This window comes from Rousettus aegyptiacus, unplaced genomic scaffold (genome assembly GCF_014176215.1).
Source record: "Rousettus aegyptiacus isolate mRouAeg1 unplaced genomic scaffold, mRouAeg1.p scaffold_m13_p_3, whole genome shotgun sequence".
Taxonomy (NCBI): Eukaryota; Metazoa; Chordata; class Mammalia; order Chiroptera; family Pteropodidae; genus Rousettus; species Rousettus aegyptiacus.
In genome coordinates this window covers 161,224,786-161,234,739 of record NW_023416306.1, presented here as the reverse complement: position 1 = coordinate 161,234,739, position 9,954 = coordinate 161,224,786, and the positions used below count along the sequence as shown (strand labels likewise).

At 32.4% G+C, this 9,954-nt stretch overlaps 1 pseudogene; it reads right to left on the bottom strand.

Moving 5' to 3' along the window:
- Nucleotides 1-6,803: 6,803 nt before the first annotated feature.
- On the bottom strand, nt 6,804-6,922 carry LOC118601275 (annotated as a pseudogene).
- Between the last annotated feature and the right edge of the window lie 3,032 nt (nt 6,923-9,954).

Sequence of the window (9,954 nt, the reverse complement as noted above, 5' to 3'; positions counted from 1 at the left end):
ATGTTTCTGTTTTTAAGAGAATCCTGGCAGAAGGTGAGAGATGAAATAGAAGAAACTGGAGGTAGAAGGATCGGACAGGACACATCATCTATTACTAAGTGGATTCCATGCTGTGGGTTCCATATAATGTCCCTTCAAATGGGAGTCCTGAGTTTCATATCATATACTGCCAGTTATACATGAAAGATTAACACACAAAACTTAGATTCAAACATAAAACTCTTCTTCTGCATCTCTTTCCAGAATAGAACTCTTAAAATTGACAAATTAAGACAATTTAATTTTAGTCTATACCATTTTCTAGGTGTATTTGAGGAAAGAAAACATCGAGTTACAAGTGAACATCCTTAACATTGAACTACAGACTATTTGGGGAGAAAGCCCTGCACAAAGGCCTGGCCTGTGCTGATAGTTAAAGAATAATACAGTTAGGGGGAAATGTGTTCAACAATGTAAAACTTTCAAATCAACAAGATTAGTAAGTGTCCTTTCTACTATGTGGTTTAACCTTAGATGATGGATACATTAGGTACCTGAGTTGTCTACATTTTCTGGATAAAGACATTGACTTTTGAGATAGTCATAAAGATTCAAATGGATCCAGAATATAAAGCATGTTATACATGTCTTTTCTTAATTTTATGAATGAATGTTTCTGGTATCAGCTTTATAAATTGTTGATCATAAGCTTGAAAGAGAGAATGGCATCTTACTGGCATTATTGGTGGGAAACCATGCTTCCAGACTTATCTCTATTGTTCCTTCTCTCATAGATTGCTTGTTTGACTGATAATTTGATCTTCCCAGTGTTCAAGTTGGGAGCATTATCTTAAGCAAAAGGCACTTCATTGCTTGGAATGACACAACTTTGAGATGAATCTAGCTTAAAAGTACTTGCCTTATGGAAGAAACCCGGAGGATCTACTCTGTGTCAGATTAGTCAACTTCTTATTCCTGACAAAGAAACACAGATTTATTTGGAAATGTTTGAAATGCTTTTAATTTTGTATAATTGTTTTATTTTAAATGATCCAATGCCTCTTCCTGCCCAATAAGAGTCACTAAAATATTTTGAGTGGTTTAAATTCTTAACCTGAACAAAATATGGAATTCATATTTTGAGTCTGGTAAGAACAAAGATATACAAACCATACCATCAAAAATTTTTAATTCCAAGTAAGTACCTTGGAAAAGTAGTCACCTTTAATAGTATGTTTGCATCGGTAAATAATTGGAAATTACATAAATAGTCATCATTTAGGGAATAAATTATTTATAAAATAATTAAATAAATTAACGTTATAGAATTAAATTCTAAAATGAGTCAACTAGATCTATATCTATTTTGTATATAATATAATTTCATATATATATGTATATATAGTCTCACAAAAAAACAACTTTTAGTGAAAAAAGACAAGGAGCAAAATTATATATGCAATATTAAGTCAATCATACAAATGTATTAAAAACAGCAAAAAACATGTCAATGGAGAAGTCTATCTCTAAAACATGAATCGTAAAGACATTCACCAGCTTGAGGATAATAGTTATGTCTCTTGGAAAGGAGAGACAAGATAGAAGTAAGTAGGAGGGGTATTAAACAATGTTTATCTGTTAGAGCAAAAATTATTTGAAACAAATATTACAACCTGAAATATGTCAAATCTCTGTGGTGAGTATATGTCTATACATACCTATTATTTTCCTATTTTTAAGTATTTTGCAATAGTATGGTTGAATTCACATGAATGAATCACAAAGAGTATTTCATCTGATAAACCACAAGTTCTGCTTATTAATTTTTAATGTGTTCAAAATGGCCAAATTAGATCCTCTGTTTTAGAAGTCACCAGAGTAATCCATATTTCAACATATTCGGTCCAATTCTTATATGGCAATTCCCACTAAACAGAAGGTTGTGGGAATTCCAAGAGTGTCATTAAATCCCATGGGTAAATAAATGCAACACACAGAAAAAGGAAAATGGCAGACATTTTTGGCTGCAGTGTTACTTATTTTAGTATGTTAACTTGGTTACTTATAAATTCGGGAGGGCGGAAAAGGCAGTTAAAATTGACAAATAACTTGTAAACAGCTAATATTAAAAGATTCATAAATATACTGACAATTTCATCACACTTAGATTGCTCTTTTTTTTTTGTCCCAAGTGAAAATGCCAGTCTACATTAAATTAGTCTTTTATTCTTGGCAAATGCCAACAGAAATAAAAAATGCCAATATACAATATTCAAAAATTTCTTTATTTTTCTAAATGTATGACTAATGTAGTGTCTGTTGAAAATTAACTGGTGTTTAAGTAGATGAACAAAATAATACTTCATTGGCTCATCTCTGCTAAAAATAAGCTCACCAATAGAAAGGTTGACCCATATGGGAGAGATTCACAGAACGTAGTAATTGCTTTCTGTAGCAGTTAATAAGGATTTAAACATCTATTGATTTGCCAATAATTAGATATTAGGAACTATTCCACATATATGAAAATATTAAGCAGCAAGCCCAAGTCACTTAAAAAGTCCATGATCTATATTTTGACAAAATAATGTCAGATGAAATGTTTTAAATTGTATCATGTTCTGATTTGTAATGTACTGTGGCAGAAAGAGCAGGCCTCTTTAGTCCCTTTTCATACAATATAAAATTTTTTTAATAATAAAATGGGCAAATTAACAAATCTATGAGCTATAAAAGAAATTAGTAATTAAGTAAAAGTTTCAAAAAAGAAAAAAGAGACAAGGTCACAAGCTAGAAAAAGAAACATATCAAATTAAAAGAAATGAAAACCTGAAGCCAGAAATTAAAATTATTGATGAGAATTAGATAAGCATGTTAGTTCTATCAAGCAGGGAAACATGAAAAATAGCATTAGGTTATATACATGCACCTGTATATCAATAGCAACAGCTTTTGTGCATTTAAAACTTTAATATAAATACACATAAACACCACAGGCATACTTCGGTATATAAACAAAATCAGCAAATATCGTCATTTTCTATTTTCAAAAAAAATCAGTTCATTTATAAAATTTTAAGATCTAAAACCAAACATTTATAAAACAGCTATAAAAACATTGTTACATAAATTAAAATATTAATACATATTTAAAATAAGCATACATTATTTAATTGCATTTAAGTGAGCATGTTTAGAAAGGAGAAAAATATCACCTTATAATAATTTAGTGATTTTCTCCCACTAGAACTATGGATGTTTATAGAAAGAATTTGTTTCTTGTGATTAATAAGAGAAGGATCAGGGTGTGGCTTTTCTTGTGCCAATTTTGATGTAGAAAAATAAACCAATACATTTTGGAAAAGAGGTGAGAAAAAACTGAAGTTAGTTGGCTGCACTTAGATTAACAAATATTTGCTAAGCCACACAAATGTTTTTATTTTACATCAATTAATTTTATGGCCCTGAAAACATGTCATAGTATTTTATAGATTATGCAGTTACTAGTATTGGATTGATAATGTTCACCCATAAATATCAGTGTAACTAATTAAACTGAGTAGAGAAGGAGTATAAAGATTATATATATATGTATATACACATATAGCAATAAAATATGTACTGGAAAATACAGCATTGATCTACAGCAAGTAGAGTTTTGATAAAGCATTATAAAATATAGTTTTACTTTGCAATCAGAAACACTTTTCATTTTTACAATTTTGCTCTTCACATCACCTTGCCTCTGAGGCTTAAATATGTCTTTATATATTTCTTATTTATGCACCAAAATCAAATTCATTTCTCAGGGAGGTAATTTATTTTAAGTGAAAATGTTTGCATAAATTGAAAGGGTACAAAGTTTATAAAACAAGCATTGTGGTGTATGATTGAAACTAAAGCAATTCAGGTAGATTCATAGAGAAAAAATAAATTTTATCCCTAAATTATGATAACAAATGCTATTTTCAGGATAAACTGCCTCTATCTGACTTCTATCTGAGATGGCAAAGTAGTACTACTATTGCAAGGCGGCTGCCCATATGGATTGGAATAGAAAATATCAAAACTTTTCCAAAATCTTACTAAAATTGTTTGTAATAATCTTGGGAAAATGTCAGCATGACATATCGTCAGTAAAAATTTTCTAAAAAGAATCTTATATTAGGATTTTGTTTTGTTTTGTTTTCAGCCGAGCCTAGTCACTGAACTAATTTTGGTAGCAACTCTGAGTTCACCATGTGTATTCAAATGAGTTACAGAACTTCTTCTAGCTTGTCTTCTCATTTTTTAAGAAGTGACTACAGGGCTTCCTTCTGCTCAATAGTCTATAAGAAAAGTTAGCTGCTCTATAGAAAACTTATTTAGTTGTGTGTATGAAACACTCCTTACAGTGTTAATCTCAGGGAGGGTATCATGGAAGTGAGAACATATCGAAATATGTTATTGTGTTTTCTTAATTGCAATAGATGTGTGCGTTTTACAGCCGCCATATATTATGCTTAATTCCATGGTATCAGAGCTGCCAGAAAGAGAAGTGAATAGATTTTAATTAAAATATGTTCTCATCTATATATAACTATGACCTTGGTAGGGCCACTTAACCACATTTCAACCATCTCTTCTTAAAACAAATAAACAAGCTCTGTTTAATTGAAAATGGTTCCACATAGGGCAAATAAAATAATGTATGTGAAACTTTATATTCTTAATAAATATAAAGCACAATAAAATTTCAAGTTATTATAATGAAATCATAATGTTACAGTTTCTTGCTCAATTTTCCCAAGGAATGATAATCAGAATTAATCTGTCACTGTCACCGATTGCACAAAATTCCAAAACATGAGGTTGTTCCTACATCTATTTACAAATATCCAGATGTTTGGAGTTATTCAGACACATTATTGATTCTTTTAACAAAATAATCTGAATATATTGGCAATATTGGTGATCTTAGTCAGTGTGGAGCCTGTACTTTATCCTATAATGTGGTTCAGATGTTTTCAAGTGTTAGCACACCCACTGAATTACATCCACATAATTAATGAAAATATCATGATCCTAAAATCATAGCAAGTCAAACGAGCACCTTCTCCTGGCCCCCTTTTTTTTTTCAGATGGACAGTCATGAAGCACAACCAGTTGATTGGACATGCGTATGAGTGAGGTGTGGTCGAGTCTGTCTTTATGGCAACTCATGGGTTAGTAGGTAGCTCATGGTTTAATGGCCCCCAGCCTGAACAGACTTCTTGGTTTGGATCACTACAGATAGCATGAAAAGTTTCTTTGTCGAATTTTAGTTTTTCTTGGCTTTCAGTAGCACAGCATGAGGGGAATAAAATTTGGCAGTCTGTATCTAAGCTGTCATTTGGAAATTTCAGATTTGGATTCTCTTCCCAGCATTTAGACTTCTTAATCCAAACCATACTGTACTGCCTGAGCTCTGATCCTGTATCTCTCTGTAGAGAAGGAAAAAGCAACTCCAAAATGTCACCTGGCTCACCACGTCACCCCAATACTCTCAGTACTATTAATGGCATTCTCAAAAACAGCACTTTGGAGTTGTTGCAAGCACCAATAAATCCTATTAACATTCTGACTAAAAATTATACTATTGTCTTTTATTTAAAGTTAGTCAAAATCTATCATTTAAGTATTTTAGACATATTAACCTCTCTCTGGCTACTATATTTACATAACATGTAGGACCGTCAACCAGAAAATTAAATCTCTGAACAACACGGTCCTTTGTCCACTGACCTATAACGTCAGTATTCCTGACACTTCTGCTAGTGATCTCTATCAAGAAAATACTATGTTAAAATAACAATACAACACATTTTAAAAAATCTTCACAATTTCAGTCAAAAGAATGTCTCTGCCTCTAGATTTTTCTTCTGCAAAGGTTATCCTCTTCCCTTCCAGTATCAAAATATGACAGTGATGTACAGTATGCACCCTCTGTGTTTTATTTTTAATTTTATTTTAATTAACATATAAGATTCCTACAGAAAAATGTAAAAACATATGGGCATGACTTGAAAAATGGCTTGAAGGATATGTCCATTAGAGAAGCTTTTTGTGTCCTCCAGGATATTACCTAGTTCCAAACATGATCATTATCTTTGCTTCTATCATAGGCTCATTTTAACTATTTTTGAATTTGACAGTATGTATACTTTTATGACTGGCTTCTTTAGCTCAATGTTATCTTTGTGACATTTATACATATTTATAAGTATAGTTGTTTATTCTTATTACTACAAAGTATTCTCACTACAGATATACCAAGAATTGCTAGTGAATCTTTGAGTGGTTTCCAATTTGTGACTATTATAAAAAGTGTTGCTATAATCATTTGTGCATATATCTGGTAAACATGGATATACATATAAATAGGACTATGTACCTAGAAGTGGAATGGGTGTGTGTTTTAGCAGATAGTGACAAATGGTTTTCCAAAGTGATTACACCCAGCTGTACTGGTACCAGCAATATGTAAGAGTTGCAGTTGACCTGTGCAATGGAACTATATATCTATGTGGTTCAGTTTGCTTTTCTTTAATAACTGCTGAACTTGATCACCTTCGTATATACTTATTTTCTTATTGGACAGCTTCTTTTAATAATATTCTGTTCAAGATTTTTTTTTTTTGCCCTTTTTAGAACTAATAATATTTATTGGTGTTTAAATAAAAGGTATACAGCTCAAATAATTTTTATTTTTATTTAAAAAAATTTTTTAGGTGAGGCAATCCTTGTTTGACCTCACAGATTGCAAGGACTTTGTCAGTTTACAATCCCTTATTTTTTATTTTTTACGCTTACAGCTCCTGGTCTTCCTAGGTGGTCTCCCATCCAAGTACTAACCAGGCCCGAACCTGCTTAGCTTCTGAGATCGGACTGGATCAGGCTTGACCAGGGTGGCATGGCCATAGACTCAAATGATTTTTAAATGTAAGTTTAACATTTCTCCTACCAGCACCCACTTATGAATGAAGAGGCAGAGTGTTACCAGCATTCCTTTTCATTATCATCTAGTAACGACCAACCCCTCAAGAGTAATCATTATTCTGACGGCTAATAGAGAAATTATTTTGCTTTAAAAACATGATATATGTGGATTTATATCATACGTGCCCTTTTGTGTCTGGCTTCTTAGATAAACATAAATGGTAGCTTAAAAATAGGCAATAAACTCCTTGATATTCTTCTCTTGAAGAAGTAGAGCATATTTTTCCTCCTCTTGAATGTGAGAGTGTAAGGTGGACTTAGTGACAGACTTTTAATGATAGAATAGAGAAGTCACAGTTTGTAGCTATCAAAAAAGCATTGTATATTCTCTCACATATTTACCATTTTACCATTTTTTATCTCTTTCTGTAAGCATCTCCATTTCACCTACATGTTTAAGGATATGTTCACTGAATACAGATGTATAGCTTGATATTGCCTTTCTTTTATTATTTTTAAAATGTCATTTTCCCTTTCCATCATTTCTATTAAAAGTCAGCCATCATCACTTCTGATTCCATAAAGATGGAGAAGACATATTTTCCCATGCTCCCTACAATGGCAACTAAAATTCCTAGGTGCTGCATATGAAACAGACTAAAAAGACTAAAGAGTAGATAGAAGAAGCCAAAATAGCTGTAAACTTTGGAATCCCAAAAATGGCATGCTGGAAACTTCCCTGGGTTCCTTACGTCCTACAGATTTTAGACTTAAAGTAGATGAAAGTGTAAATCTGGAAATGCCATTGACTGCAGATAAAAAAATATGTCTTTTCGAAACCTTCTCTCTCTGGACAAAGGACCAGAAAAGGAACATAACAAAGCATAAAACTTTCAGGTAATAGCCACTCTATTAAAATACTATGGGGAAAACAACAACAGCAACAAAAACTGTGCTCCACCTTTATTCATGGAACAAAAGCCGAGTCTGAATAAGAAGCCTGCACTTCTGCCCTGGAGGCTGTAACAAGATCCCCATCACCACCACTGAGGCCAAGTGGGGAGCCAGGAATTTCACTAATGCCTGGTGGTTCCAACACCAAACATCTCATCTCACTGCACTGACAAGTAGAGACCACATGGGGAGCAGTAAAAAGATATTGCTAGTCATCCCAGCAAGGAAGTATCAGTGTAGGCCTAATGTGAAGCCATAACTTCTGCCACAACCAACAATAACAAGGAGCCACTCACTTTAGATGTCAGTGGAGGCCAAGTGGGGAACTCAGACGTCCCCCCACACCTGGCAGTGCCAAGATGGTGCCCCTGTCTTACCAGGCCAGAGCAGTGTCAGAAGAGTCCAGTTAAAACCGAAGATACAGTAAGATCCAAAGTCTCATAATATAATATCCAAATAGTCTGTTTTCATAAAAACAATCCCTTATCATACTAAGAACGAGAAAGATTTTAAACAGAATGAAAAAATATATATATGCCAACATTGAGGTAACAAGCATATCTGAATTATCTCACAAAGATTTTTAATCAGCCATCATAAAAATGTGTCAATGAGAAATTGCAAACACTTGAAATGAATTTAAAGAAATAGGTCTCAATAAAGAAATAGAAGATGTTAAAAGTACTAAATGAAATATTAGAAGTAAAAAATACAACTGAGATAAATTAGAAAGAAAAATGCTTGAACAAAGAGCTGAACAGCAGCATCAAGAAGACAGAAGAATCTGTGAACTTGAAGATGAAAGAGAAATTACTCAATCTGAAAAACAGAGAGAAAAAAATGAACAGAGCCTTGGATACCTGTAGGACTATAATGACAACAACAAAAAATTCTAATATTTCTGTCATCAGAGAGTCCAAAGGAAAATAATAATAATAATAATAATAATAATAATAATAATTTCCAAACCACTGACAAAAGGCATGAACTTACTGATTTAAGAAGCTGAACAAACCACAAACAGGATAAACTAGCAACAATACAAATCAAAACATATTATAATCAAACTTGTAATAAGTAAAAAAGAAATCTTGAAGGCAGTGAGAGAGAAAAACATTTTACCTATAGGGGAAAAAATCAATTCGAAATAACAGTGGATTTCTTATCAGAAACTGTGAAGGCCGGGGAAAAATGGCACAACTTGTTTTCAAGTGCTGAAAGGAAAATCTATCAACCTTCAGTCCTATATCCCATGAAAGTATTCTTCAGGGATGAAGAGAAAATCATATCCTTAGAAGAAAAATACATAAGAGATTTGTCACAAGAAGATGTACCTATAAAGAATGGCTGAAGAAAGTTCTCTAAACTGAAAGGAAGTGATAAAAAAAGAATCTCGAATACCAGGAAAGAAAGAAGAATATGTTAAGCAAAAATATGGAGTAAATGCAATAGACTTTCCTTCTCTTGATTTTTTAAAGTTATATTTATATTATGGTGCATAAAAGGATGAAATCGAATTCTATACCATACATAAAAAATCAAGTTAAAATGCATCAAAAATATAAATGTAAGTCCTGAATCTATAAAACTCCTAGAAGAAAACATAGAGAAAAATCTTCATGGCATTGATCTAGGCAATGATTTGTTAGATATGACACTAAAAGTGCAAGCAACAAAAGTAAAATCTGACAAGCTGGACTATATCAAACTAAGAAGTTTCTGCACAGGAAAGAAAGCAATCAACAGAGAAAAGGTAGCCATTTGTTTTTAGAGATTACTGTTTAAAAATCTTGATATTTGGAATCTATGTATAGTACATGCCATAGGAAATGCCATTTACCTCAGTTCTCACATTACTTTCTAAAAATATTTTGTCCTTAATATGAGAAAAGAATTCTCCACAATTACAGAGTAACATATCCATGAGTCTTAAGTGAGAATCCCCAGAAGCCAACTCAAAGCTGAGATTCCTGTTCGCATGATTTTTCAGGACATGCTCTTAGGTTCATCTCTTAGAGAAGCAAAAGAAGCTGGTCAGTATAAGGAAAGAATTCTCACAGGAAT